The sequence below is a fragment of the Salvelinus fontinalis genome, chromosome 10 (assembly GCF_029448725.1).
Source record: "Salvelinus fontinalis isolate EN_2023a chromosome 10, ASM2944872v1, whole genome shotgun sequence".
In the NCBI taxonomy this organism is placed as follows: Eukaryota; Metazoa; Chordata; class Actinopteri; order Salmoniformes; family Salmonidae; genus Salvelinus; species Salvelinus fontinalis.
This window is the reverse complement of record NC_074674.1, coordinates 16,856,431-16,869,499: the sequence shown is the minus strand read 5'-3', so window position 1 is coordinate 16,869,499 and position 13,069 is coordinate 16,856,431.

The window sequence follows — 13,069 nt, the reverse complement described above, 5'->3', positions numbered from 1 at the left end:
GCTGGTCACAGTGACGGAGAGGGAGAGAGAGGGTGGATAGGGAAAGGGGAGGAACAAGGAAACGAAACACAACCCAGACACTTTCCCTTTTTCTGACGAGTCAGCTAGGCAACAGTAACCTTTATCCGATGAAAACAATGGGGGCTGAGATAGAAGGAGATCATGATTATTTTTTTATTTATTTAAAGCCTCTATATCGCTTTCTTATTATCTCTTTCTCTCCGCTTTCTCCCTCCCTCATCTCTCACTTCCTACTCCCTCCACTCAATCTTTCCACACGAGACAGAGAATACAGTGCAGAACTGCTTAGCAACTGCCGACTCCATGTGTATGACGTCTCTCTCTAACACGTTTAGCATCCCATTAGTTTGCATACTGCAGAGCAGAGAGCACACAGCACAGCCCAGCTACCAAATGCCACTATTCCCTATTTAGTGCACTACATTTGAGCAGAGCCCTATGGGGTTAGGGTTCTATTTGAGACTCAGCCTATCACTGCATTTCTCAAGCACTGTGGAGTCCAGCTTCTATGCTCTCCTTTCCTCTTCGCTCCACTTGGTGTTTCTGTTTACATTCATTGTTTGAAACAACTCCTAATCGATGATGGCAGGTTGAGAAAAAACTGTTTAACTAGCTCCAGTCCTGACCCTAAATGTAGACAAACGCAACACATGCCTTTCAAAGGAAAGCGACTGAAAGAAGCATCAACGTTTATAGGTTGGACATTCAGCTTCAAAACAACAGTTTGTGATGCACAGCCATTTTTGCAGTGAATGCGTGAGATGATATGAATTTTCCTCCCTCTTTCCTTTCCTCCTCATGGGACAGGGCACAGGCTGTTGCCAAAGACCGACTCAAGATTGTTGCGGCCTTATGTCCCATCCAGGATGACGAGGACGAAGTAAGTACGCTTCTTCTCCCCCAGCGGCAATACTGCATAATAAGGATACACTGACTAGCACATGAGTTGATGTGTGGGTCTGTGTGTGTGGGACTGGGAGGCCCCTCTAGTGCCCCTCTGTGAGTTAATATTCCCTTATTAATCAAGACAGGAAGTTGAATATCATTTCTAGCAGTAAATGGCTCCTATTTCCCTAAACATAACATACCAACGATGACTTGACCTCCAGTGATTACTACAGTAGGAAGTTTGTCCTCACCAAGTTCACTTCAAACCTCTGGTGTGTGTTGCAGATGGATGGATGAATGGATGGATGGGGGGAGGAAGAGAGAGTGAGAGAGAGAGCAATGAAATATATTCAGACTAAGGAAGACGGCATCTAAGCTATAACAGGGACAGAATGATTGCCTACCCAGGTACCCACTTACACACTATCGCCTGGCAACACGTATAGCAGCTCTCTGATTCAGCCTTTACAGTTCACACACACACACACGCCCACCAGTATACACACACGCACGCACGCACGCACGCACGCACGCACGCACGCACGCACGCACACACACACACACACACACACACACACACACACACACACACACACACACACACACACACACACACACACACACACACACACACACACACACACACACACACACACACACACACACACACACACACACCTTTCCTCTGTGAAAGTAGAGTTGAAAAGAGAGAGAGATGTCTTTGAGTTGTGTCAGCTCTAACTTCTGTGTTACACAGCGTGGTCTCAGGGAAATTCGTATTAACCTGTACGTAAATCTGTGACACTCCATTTAGTATTAGTGAAATGGGTTAAGTTTAGACTACAGGTTAGCTAAAAGGCCTCAGTTGTCCCTGACACGACTCGAACAAGCACATTTTGGATTGCTAGGCGGTGGCGGATTACACCCGACCAATCTACTTTTGTTTCTCTCTAAAGTAACTAGACCATCTGTAGGTATTATCCCACTGGGTGCAGATGTCAGTTTAACGTCTAGTTTTGATTTACATTTGGTTTGTCACGTCCTGACCATAGTTCTTATGTATGTTGCTTGTTTTAGTGTTGGTCAGGACGTGAGCATTCTATGTTGTGTGTCTAGTTTGTCTGTTTCTGTGTTCAGCCTAATATAGTTCTCAATCAGAGGCAGCTGTCAATCGTTGTCCATGATTGAGAATCATATATAGGTGGCTTGTTTTACGTTGGGGATTGTGGGTGGTTGTTTCCTGTCTCTGTGTTTGTGTTCTGCACCAGATAGGTCTGTCTCGGTTTTCACATTTGTTATTTTGTATTTTGTACAGTGTTCACGTATTCGTCTCTTTGTTTATTAAATATGTTGAACACTAGCCGCGCTGCATTTTGGTCCTCTCCTTCACCAATGGAAGAAAACCGTTACAGAACCACCCACCTAACCCGGACCAAGCAGCGTGGAAACGGGCAGCAGCGACAGCAGCAGCGGTACCAGGAGGAATGGACATGGGAGGAAATCCTAGACGGTAAAGGACACTGGGCAGAGCCAGAGGAGTGTCGCCGCCCCAAAGCGGAGCTGGAGGCAGCGAAAGCGGAGAGGCGGCATTATGAGGCGCTAGCAAGGCAGAGCGGCTGGAAGCCCGAGAGGCTCACCCAAAAATGTCTTGGGAGGGGGATAAAGGGTAGTGTGGCGAAGGCAGGTAAGAAACCTGCGCCCACTTCCCATGCTTACCGTGGAGAACGGGAGTACGGGCAGACACCGTGTTATGCGGAAGAGCGCACAGTGTCTCCTGTACGTGTGCATAGCCCGGTGTGGGTTATTCCACCTCCCCGCACTGGGCGGGCTAGATTGAGCATTGAGCCAAGTGCCATGAAGCCGGCTCAACATGTCTGGCCTCCAGTACGTCTCCTCGGGCCGGTGTACATGGCACCAGCCTTATGAATGGTGTCCCCGGTTCGCCAACACAGCCCAGTGCGGGTTATTCCACCTCCCCGCATTGGTCGGGCTACGGGGAGCATTCAACCAGGTAAGGTTGGGCAGGCTCAGTGCTCAAGGGAGCCAGTACGCCTGCACGGTCCGATATATCCGGCGCCACCTTTCCGCCACAGCCCAGTACCACCAGTGCCTACACCATGCAGCAGGCTTCCAGTGCGTCTCCAGAGCCCTGTTCCTCCTCCACGCACTCTTCCTGTGGTGCGTGTCTCCAGCCCAGTACCTCCAGTTCCGGCACCACGCACCAAGCCTCCTGTGCGTATCCAGAGCCCTGTACGCACTGTTCCTTCTCCCGCACTCGCCCTGAGGTGCGTGCCCTCAGCCCGGTACCACCAGTGCCGGCACCACGCACCAGGCCTATAGTGCGCTTTGAGAGTCCAGTGTGCCCTGTTCCTGCTCCCCGCACTAGCCTTGAGGTGCGTGTCTCCAGTCCGGTACCACCAGTTCCGGCACCACGCACCAGGCCTACTGTGCACCTCAGCAGGTCAGAGTCGGCGGTCTGCCCAACGCCGCCTGCACTGTCCGTCTGCCCAGCGCCATCTGAGCCATCCGTCTGCCCAGCGCCGTCTGAGCCATCGGTCTGCCCAGCGCCGTCTGAACCACCCGTCTGCCCAGCGCCATCTGAGCCATCCGTCTGCCCAGTGCCGTCTGAGCCGTCCGTCTGTCCCGAGCCATTAGAGCTGTCCGTCTGTCCCGAGCCATTAGAGCCGTCCGTCAGTCAGGAGCCGCTAGAGCCGTCCGTCAGTCAGGAGCCGCCAGAGCCGCCAGCCAGTCAGGAGCCGCCAGAGCCGCCAGCCAGTCAGGAGCCGCCAGAGCCCCCAGCCAGTCAGGAGCTGCCAGAGCCCCCAGCCAGTCAGGAGCTGCCAGAGCCGCCAGCCAGTCAGGAGCTGCCAGAGCCTCCAGCCAGTCAGGAGCTGCCAGAGCCGCCAGCCAGTCAGGAGCTGCCAGAGCCGCCAGCCAGTCAGGAGCTGCCAGAGCCGCCAGCCAGTCAGGAGCTGCCAGAGCCGCCAGCCATGAGCTGCCCGCCAGTCATGAGCTGCCCTCCAGTCATGAGCTGTTCGCCAGTCATGAGCTGCCCTCCAGTCTTGAGCTGCCTTCCAGTCATGAGCTGCCCTCCAGTCATGAGCTGCCCTCCAGTCATGAGCTGCCCTCCAGTCATGAGCTGCCCTCCAGTTATGAGCTGTCCTCCAGTCATGAGCTGCCCTCCAGTCATGAGCTGCCCGCCAGTCATGAGCTGCCCGCCAGTCATGAGCTGCCCTCCAGTCATGAGCTGCCCTCCAGTCATGAGCTGCCCTCCAGTCATGAGCTGCCCCTCAGCCCGGAGCTGCCCCTCAGTCCGGAGCTGCCCTTCAGTCCAGAGCTGCCTCTCTGTCCGGAGCTGCCCTTCAGTCCGGAGTTGCCCCTCTGTCCTGAGCTACCCCTCTGTCCTGAGCTACCTCTCTGTCCTGAGCTGTCTCTACAATTATGTGGGGACCTTGGTGAGGATTCCTAGGTCAAGGTCGGGGGCGAGGGTCGCCACTCAAAGGACGCTAAGGAGGGGGACAAAGACAATGGTGGAGTGGTGTCCTCGTCCTGCGCCGGAGCCGCCACCGCGGACAGATGCCCACCCAGACCCTCCCCTTGAGGTTTAGGGGTGCGTTCGGAGTCCGCACCTCAGGAGGGGGGTACTGTCACGTCCTGACCATAGTTCTTATGTATGTTGCTTGTTTTAGTGTTGGTCAGGACGTGAGCTGGGTGGGCATTCTATGTTGTGTGTCTAGTTTGTCTGTTTCTGTGTTCAGCCTAATATGTTCTCAATCAGAGGCAGCTGTCAATCGTTGTCCCTGATTGAGAATCATATATAGGTGGCTTGTTTTGTGTTGGGGATTGTGGGTGGTTGTTTCCTGTCTCTGTGTTTGTGTTCTGCACCAGATAGGTCTGTCTCGGTTTTCACATTTGTTATTTTGTATTTTGTATAGTGTTCACGTATTTGTCTCTTTGTTTATTAAATATGTTGAACACTAGCCGCGCTGCATTTTGGTCCTCTCCTTCACCAATGGAAGAAAAACGTTACATGGTTGAGTTGTCAAATAACGTGAATTCAATGTGAAAACAACAAAAAATGTCACGATTTCATTGGATTTTGTTAAAAGTTGGTTGAAAAAAAATGCCCTTATAGTTGATGACTTTTTGCAAATCCAATCAGTTTTTCATGTTTATTCAACGTCATCACATAGATTTTTCTGGATGAAATGACATGGAAACAACATTGATTCAAACTGTTTTTGCCCAGTGGGATATGTCTTGGAGGTGCTCAGAAATATCTAAAGTACTGTATGTTTTGTATGGCTCTTAGGCCAGGTTATGTTACATCTCAAATGAAAGACAGATAGATCTGCAGAGAGACCAGGGAGCTTCAGGCAGACAGAAATCTGTAAAAGTCAGACTGCAAAAGACTGTGTATACCTCTGGAGGGGCTGTAAGTGACAAAGTAAAACATTCTCTTCAAATGTTGGGGCCATTTTCATGTCGAATCTAGGGTCCCATTTAATTTCCAATTGTGCGACAGGGTTGCTGATCTGTGAGGGAGTTGGGAAATGGTCAATAGGATACAGTTGAATTATTAATGAGAGGAAACATAGACCTCTCACACAGTATGTGGTTAGATGTACTGGTTTGAAAGGAGAATCTTTTTCACAACCAAATCTTTTTTTTTAAATGTAAATGTCCAGACACTGGACTCCTTTTAGAAATGGAAAAGCTGAACTTTATCCGCAATGTTATATTCCATTATGTTGCGACTCGAGCGATACATCTCTGCTAATTTTAGCAGTAGGCTACACGGATAATGAAACAGCGGAATTGGGGAATAAAGTTCGTAATGACACAATGCGGTTGCGGATAAAGTTTGGAATGACACAATTTCATGTGTATAAAATCTAAAGATCTGCATCACTATACTAAGGGTGTTTCCATTTTTAAAAGGACATAGGCCCTTTGGGGTGTTGTTGGAGAATCTTTTCTCTTTTTTCCCCCCAGAGCCCCTGTACTGCACAGTGAGGATGAGGAAGTGAATTGTTGGAGTCAGTTTCTCAAAAACAAGTGAAATCTAAAAAAAAAAGTGAAAGGGCAGAGAAAGTAGCTCAGTAACAGACGCTGGACTGCAGCAGTGAAGGAGGCGAGGGGCTCAGGAGTCTACTGTAGGTCTGGACCACACAAGAGTATCTTAAACGCAGGTCAGGTTCTGTGTCTTTTTTGTGTGTTGCATAGTACTGGGTAGAACGAAAGTGAAGATTATCTTTCACTGTTATAAATGAGATTCAGAATCTGATTGCACATAGATTGCACTTCCCTTGCTGAAAGATTGCTGATTACTCCAACACAAGAGAAAATCTGGAGAGAAGAATATGAGTATAAGTGCTCTGTTCGTAACTGAAAGGTCCCCATCTTTCCATAGAGTGGGAGAGAGGAGATGGTTCTTTTGTCCCTTTGCAGAGTGATTGGAAATGGATATAATGAACCAGTCAGAACGCATTACAATTGATCTTCTCTCGCTTCCACATTCGGTCTCTCTCTCTCTCTCTCTCTCTCTCTCTCTCTCTCTCTCTCTCTCTCTCTCTCTCTCTCTCTCTCTCTCTCTCTCTCTCTCTCTCTCTCTCTCTCTCTCTCTCTCTCTCTCTCTCTCTCTCTCTCTCTCTCTCTCTCTCTCTCTCTCTCTCTCTCTCTCTCTCTCTCTCTCCATATCTTCTTGCTCTCTTCTCTCTCGCTCTCTGCACATCATTCTCCTTTAACTCCCTTCTTCCTCATCTTGTCCTCCTGTCTTTGTCATTTTTTTTTGCTCTAAGCGTGCTATTCAGGGAGAAATCTGATTGGGCCGCCTTCCAAATGCAATCGGTGCCTGATTTCCTACTTGAACATCGTCTGAAGTGATTTCCCATTAGAACGAGGACAGTAGTTAGTTACGCAGTGCAATTAATAGAACGCTGGGGATCAACAAACAACGACCCCCCCTCGCCTGTCCGCTCTGCCTCTATCCTCTCTCCTCTTCCGGGTTGAATCTACAAAGACTTTTACAATACCTTTTAATGAAACTTGCACCTAGAACACTTTAGTAAAACAAAACACATGCTCTTGGGGTCGTTGCTCATGTGAAGAGATCGGTGACTGGGGGGGGTGCATCCCAAATGGCACCCTATTCCCTTTATAGTGCGCTACTTTTGACACAGCACTGTATAGGGAATAGGGTGCCATTTGGGACATAGCGCGGGTGAGTGTCGGGAGAAGGACAGGGGAAACAGAGCCCGGTGTCTCAGTCAGCTGCTCCGCTCCGCTTGGCCTATTAGTGTCAGAGTTGACACACCTCATCTGTGGGATAAAGCACCAGGATACTCCCTAATCCGTCCCTGTCTCATTCCAGACACCTTTCAGCGGGGTTTACAGATGCTGACTGGGCGTGACACAACAAACAATTTGGGTCACGATGTGATGCTCAATGCTATCTTTCAGATGTGAGTGATAACAAAAGGGACTAAATTTGATGTTGCCGTATGGGGAGGGTCTTGTCTGACTAATAAGACAATATTACAACAGATTCTGGAGGCTTTTCTGGGGGAAGTAGCCTAGGGTCAGAATGGTCTGACTTTGCCCAATCACAGTATATGCATGTAGTACATTGCCAAATTCCATAAATAAGATATTTCGGACAATGTCTTTGGATAGTTGTTCACGTTTACATTACTCTAGATTAGGTTTGTGCTGTCAACTTCGTAAAAGCCTGTGAAAATGGCTGTTCATAGCAGTGTCATCAGAAGCAATTACGTTTTATTAGGGCGTTATATGGAGGAGCTCAAAAAAGCTCTGCTTTGTCCAACAACTACCTACCTCGCCGTGCAGCAAATCTTCCAGGTTCACGCCTAGAGGCTAATGATTTTACAAGGCTTTATCCTTGCGAGGGAATGAAACTCCCTATCCCATACTGATAAGAAAACTGACTGCTGCTCTCTCTCTGCGAAGCGCTGGGGCTGAGGCTCCATACCTTTGTGTAGCAGCCTAGCAACTCGTTGCCCGCTCGCATTCCTCTGACAGCCGCAGATTTAAAAACCTTCCTTCCCTCATACTTTGTGCTTGTAAATCCCAACCCCCCCCCCCCCCCCCCCCCCCCCAATGCATGGCCTCGTTGAATATACGATAAGGATTTTTCTATCAGACTCTTTCATGTAAGATAAAAATGTGTTTAGGATCGTTAGAGCGTAATTACTAACGTCTTAAGTATTGCTTTTAGGGCCACTTAGCTTACCTCGACTCTTGGAGGCTTATCTCATGGATAGAGATGAAACATCACAGGGACCGCTTCATAAGGTGGATGTAGGCGGTGTCCCAAATGGCACCCCGTTCCCTCTGTAGTGCACTACTTTTGACCAGGTCCCATAGGGGATAGGGTGCCATTTGGGATGCAGGTGTAATAACAGTGTGGTCCAGGTCTAAATCACTGCGGGCGGGCGGTGCAGCAGGCAGCCTCATAACATCTCTCTTTTAATCAGGCTCTCACTCAAAGCAAAGGCATTCGTCTGACCCGGCAATTTCTGCTGCTCTCAGGGTTTTTCGCTGGGGTGTGGTTAGGGTTGATGTTGGGATAAAGAGAGGGTGAGAGAGGAGGAGGAGGAGGGGTTGCTGAATTAGCTCGGTGGGTTCTTTATCCTTTTCACTTTGAAGCAGCAGCGTCTTGGTGAAGTCCGTTAAACAGTAAACATCATTCCCCAATTGAAGTGAGCTAATAGGGGGTGGAATCAAAACAATATATTACACCAGCCTTCTAATTACAACTAGGAATGTGCCAATGAATCTGTTGCCTGGCAGTTGAACAGTGCCTATTGGCTCTGGTCAGAAGTAGTGCACTATATACGGAATGGGGTGCCATTTGGGATATAGGCCGTGATCTTGCCTCCACTGTTATTAGCTGCCCTTTTCAAACACACAGAGGTGATTAGAATGAGGAACCAGCACAGAGGATGTCAATATTCAAATAAAACACGTTTTTGTTTGTCACATGCACCGAATACAACAGGTATTCACAGACCTTACTGTGAAATGCTTACTTACAAGCCCTTATTGAACAATGCAGTTTTAAGAAAAAGAAGAGTTGAGAAAGTACTAAATAAATGAACAGTAACAAGGCTATACACAAGGGGTACCGGTATAGAGTCAATGCGCAGGGGTACAGGTTAGTTGAGGTAATTGAGGCAATATGTACATGTAAGGGTAAGGTGTCTATGCATAGATAATAACAGCGAGTAGCAGCAGCGTAAAAATTGGGGGGAGGGGGTCAATTCAAATAGTCCAGGTAGCCATTTGATTAGCTGTTCAGCATTCTTATGGGTTAGGGTAGAAACTGTTTTGAAGCCTTTTGGACCTGGACTTGGCGCTCCGGTACCGCTTGCCGTGTGGTAGCAGAGAGAACAGTCTGTGACTACAGTGGCTGGATTCTTTTCAATCGCCTGAGGGGGAATAGGCGTTGTCATGCCCTCTTCACGACTGTCTTGGTGTGTTTGGACCATGATTTGTTTGTTGGTGATGTGGACACCAAGGAACTTGAAGCTTTCAAGTTGCTCCACTACAGCCCCGTCGATGTGAATTGGGGTGTGCTCACCCTCCTTTTCATGTAGTCCATGATGATCTTGTTTGTCTTGATCATGTTGAGGGAGAGGTTGTTGTCCTGACACCATACGGCCAGGCCTCTGACCTCCTCCCTATAGGCCGACTCGTTAAAGAAAAGATATTCGTCCAGTTCCAGTAATTGCTGTTCTGATATCCAGAAGCTATTTTCGGTCATAAGAGACAGTGGCAGAAACATTAAGTACACAATTATGGGAAGAAACACACAAAATAGCACAATTGTTTATGAGCCCGTAAAACTGCAGCCATCTCCTCCATTATGGCACACTCCAGCGCAAATATTGACTTGTTTCAATCTGCCACGCCATTGACAGGCAGGCCTAGGTTGCGTCCAAAATAGCACCCTATTCCCTACATAGTGCACTACTTTTGACCAGAGCCCTACCTACAGGCATTGTGTTCGGGAGGGAATTCTTAAAAGTAAAGAGGGGAAAGCAGGTCAGATGCTCCATCTGAACAACTTGAGTGGGGAGGGGAGAACGTGCAGTGTTGTCTCTCCACAGACACGACAACGGCACAAACAAATGACGGGCAATGTTGTAGATGGAACAAAACAATCAATATTCCTTGCTGTTCTCCCTCCACAGCAAAGAACTGACCCCACCCTACCAAACCCCCAATGAAAATACCTGTCAGTAAGAAGGTCAGTGCTCCTGCCAGCCTGTCAGGCAAGCTAGTACAAATAACAGCCCCGAGCAAAGACCTCAATCTACACAGAAAAACAACCACCGATAGAAAACTGTTAAGAAAACAAGAAAAAACATGGCTGCAGGAAAAGCCTTTATTTACCGATGAGCTCTCGCTTGAAACAAGACGCGTGATTAATGAATGGAGTCTGACATGATGAGGTAGTTAGCGTAGCCACCGTTACCTAATGTAAATGAAGCAGGGAGGAGGCCCATTTCTGAGGCAGTTTTATGTGGGGTTGAGTGGAGCACAGGCGCGCTGTGGTGTGGAGTCCGACGGTGGTTTGAAGTTTTCAAGCCTTAGCTCTCTTTCATCAATTAAAAGAGCTGCTCCTAATTAAACAGCTCGCTAGCAGATGGAGCGGAGGTAGGGGTCGGACGTGACCGGGACGGGACACGACAGGGTGTGTGTGTGGGGAAAGGAGGGTGAAGTGTGGCGTGTGTGTGGGGTGGAGTGTGTGTGTGTGTGTATGTGCACGTGTGCATGCATGCATGCATATATGTGCCTGTGTATCTGCGCATGTGCGTAAGTGTGTGTGTGTGCAGGGGGAGTTTGGGGAGAGCGGAAGCCCACTGAGTTTGTAATTAGCAGAGTTAAGCAGGACATCCAACAGCTGGCGAAGAGTTTGACTGTTTTTATGCTCTATCCCCCAGGCTTGTTATCTGTCTCAAAGAGAGAGACTCACTCTTCTCCGCTAACTAGGACTGACCCCTGACCTGTGGCATGCAGCTTCACTCCCCATACTGTATCTCTGCTACAAGCATGCACACGCACACGAACACACACACACACTGTATCTCAACCACAGGCAGGGGAGATATAGGCTAGCGTCAAACTTCAAACTTGTAGCATCCATTAATCACAAGAATGCTTCACTTACTGTAAGCATGTGGTCCACACCAGGGTGTCTGTATGTCCCTGTGCTGTGTATGGGACCTGGATGGGTGAAAGCCTCTGTTCCCCCTCATCTCTCTTCTTACTTGCTTGGAAATCTGCATTGCTGTGCACACGCCAACTCTACTGATGAGTGTCTTGCTTTTGTTTCTCCATTTGAGACCACACACACACACACACACACACACACACACACACACACACACACACACACACACACACACACACACACACACACACACACACACACACACACACACACACACACACACACACACACACACACACACACACACACACACACACAAAGACATACTGTATGTACACACACACATGCTCACACACACACTCCCCTTATGGAAAAACCACATGAATTTCACATGTGAAGACGTGATCCTGTGTGATCTTAATCATTTAATGTGAAATGAATGTCAAATAAATGTGACAACATAGGGATGCATAAGTTCAACATGTGACAACATGAACTACACGTGACAACATGTGAGCACATGTGAAATGACAATCTCATGTGAAAGAAATGTGACAACATGGGGATGCAAAATGTCAACATGTGATACCATGACACTGCACATCTGACAACAGTTGAGCACATGTGAAAACCCAGGTGTTAAATGTAATTTAGAATATTTTACTTTGAAAGTTATAATTTACATTAATTCAATTTAAACAGTCTTGGTCCCCTGCAGTTTTTGTCTAGTTCCCAGTTTGTTTCAGGGACGTCTCTAAGGACGTTCTTAGAACGTTGTGTCATGGTTCTCTGGAGGGTTTTGTCTAGTTGAGGTGAAAATATGGATAATCTATGACAGCTTAGTGTGTTTTTACAGCTAAATTCAGGTGTTAATGTTAAATGACAGTATGCTGCTGTATTCTGATTTCAATTAGTGTAAAAAATCTTGTTAATTTTTGTACTGTGACTCAGCCTTAAACGGCATTTGAACTCATAACCTCTTGGTTGCTAGTAATCTGAAATATCTTGATACAGTGCAGCTACACCACCAGATCTGTGAGCATGAAAGAGATATGGCCACAGACTTATTCGCAAGAATGCATTTCTGTACTTTCCTGAAAGCTGCCCAGAATCAAGTAAATAATTATCCAATTATCACCATCAACAGAAAACTAGCAGTGCCCAAGGACATAGACTACAACATACATTCTTTGGGGATTTCAACTAAAACATTTCAAATAATATTTTATTCGTCACATGCACCAAATACAACAGGTGTAGACCTTACAGTGAAATGCTTACTTACAAGAGCAGCAGCAAATAACAAAAGTAGGGCTATATACAGGGGGTATCGGTGTTGAGGTAATTGAGGTAATTATGTACATGTAGGTAGAGTTATTAAAGTGGTAATATCAGAGAGAGCTGCTGGATAATCCACCCACCTGACAAGCGTGGCATATCAAGAACAATTTATCCAATACATTATACATCAGGGTCCACCACTGACATCCGACATTATGAGGGGCTTGGGGTGTCCGGGTCCGTGGTGATGACCATGCTGGCTCCACATCTCGGGAAGGGCCACACTTTGTATGTGGACAATTGTTACAGTAGTCCCACACTCTCTCAGCATCTGCTCTCTAACAGCACAGGGGCCTGTGGCACAGTCAGGTCGAACAGGAAGGGGATGCCGGCATTCGGGAGATGCAGAGGGGGGAGTTCAACAGCTGGCAGTAAAGTGGCATGACAAATGAGACGTCCATGTCTTCTCCATTGTCCATACAGCAATCATGTTGGCCACAGGGGAGGTGGATCACCTGACGGGAGAGAGAAAGATCAAGCCAGACTGTGTACTTGACTCTAACCTCAAAATGAGAGCAGTGGATAAGGCGAACATGATAAACAGCTTTGTGGAATGCGTTCGGAAAACTACCAAGGGATAAAATAATATTTTTCCACCTACCCACTCCCTCATCATCCTCC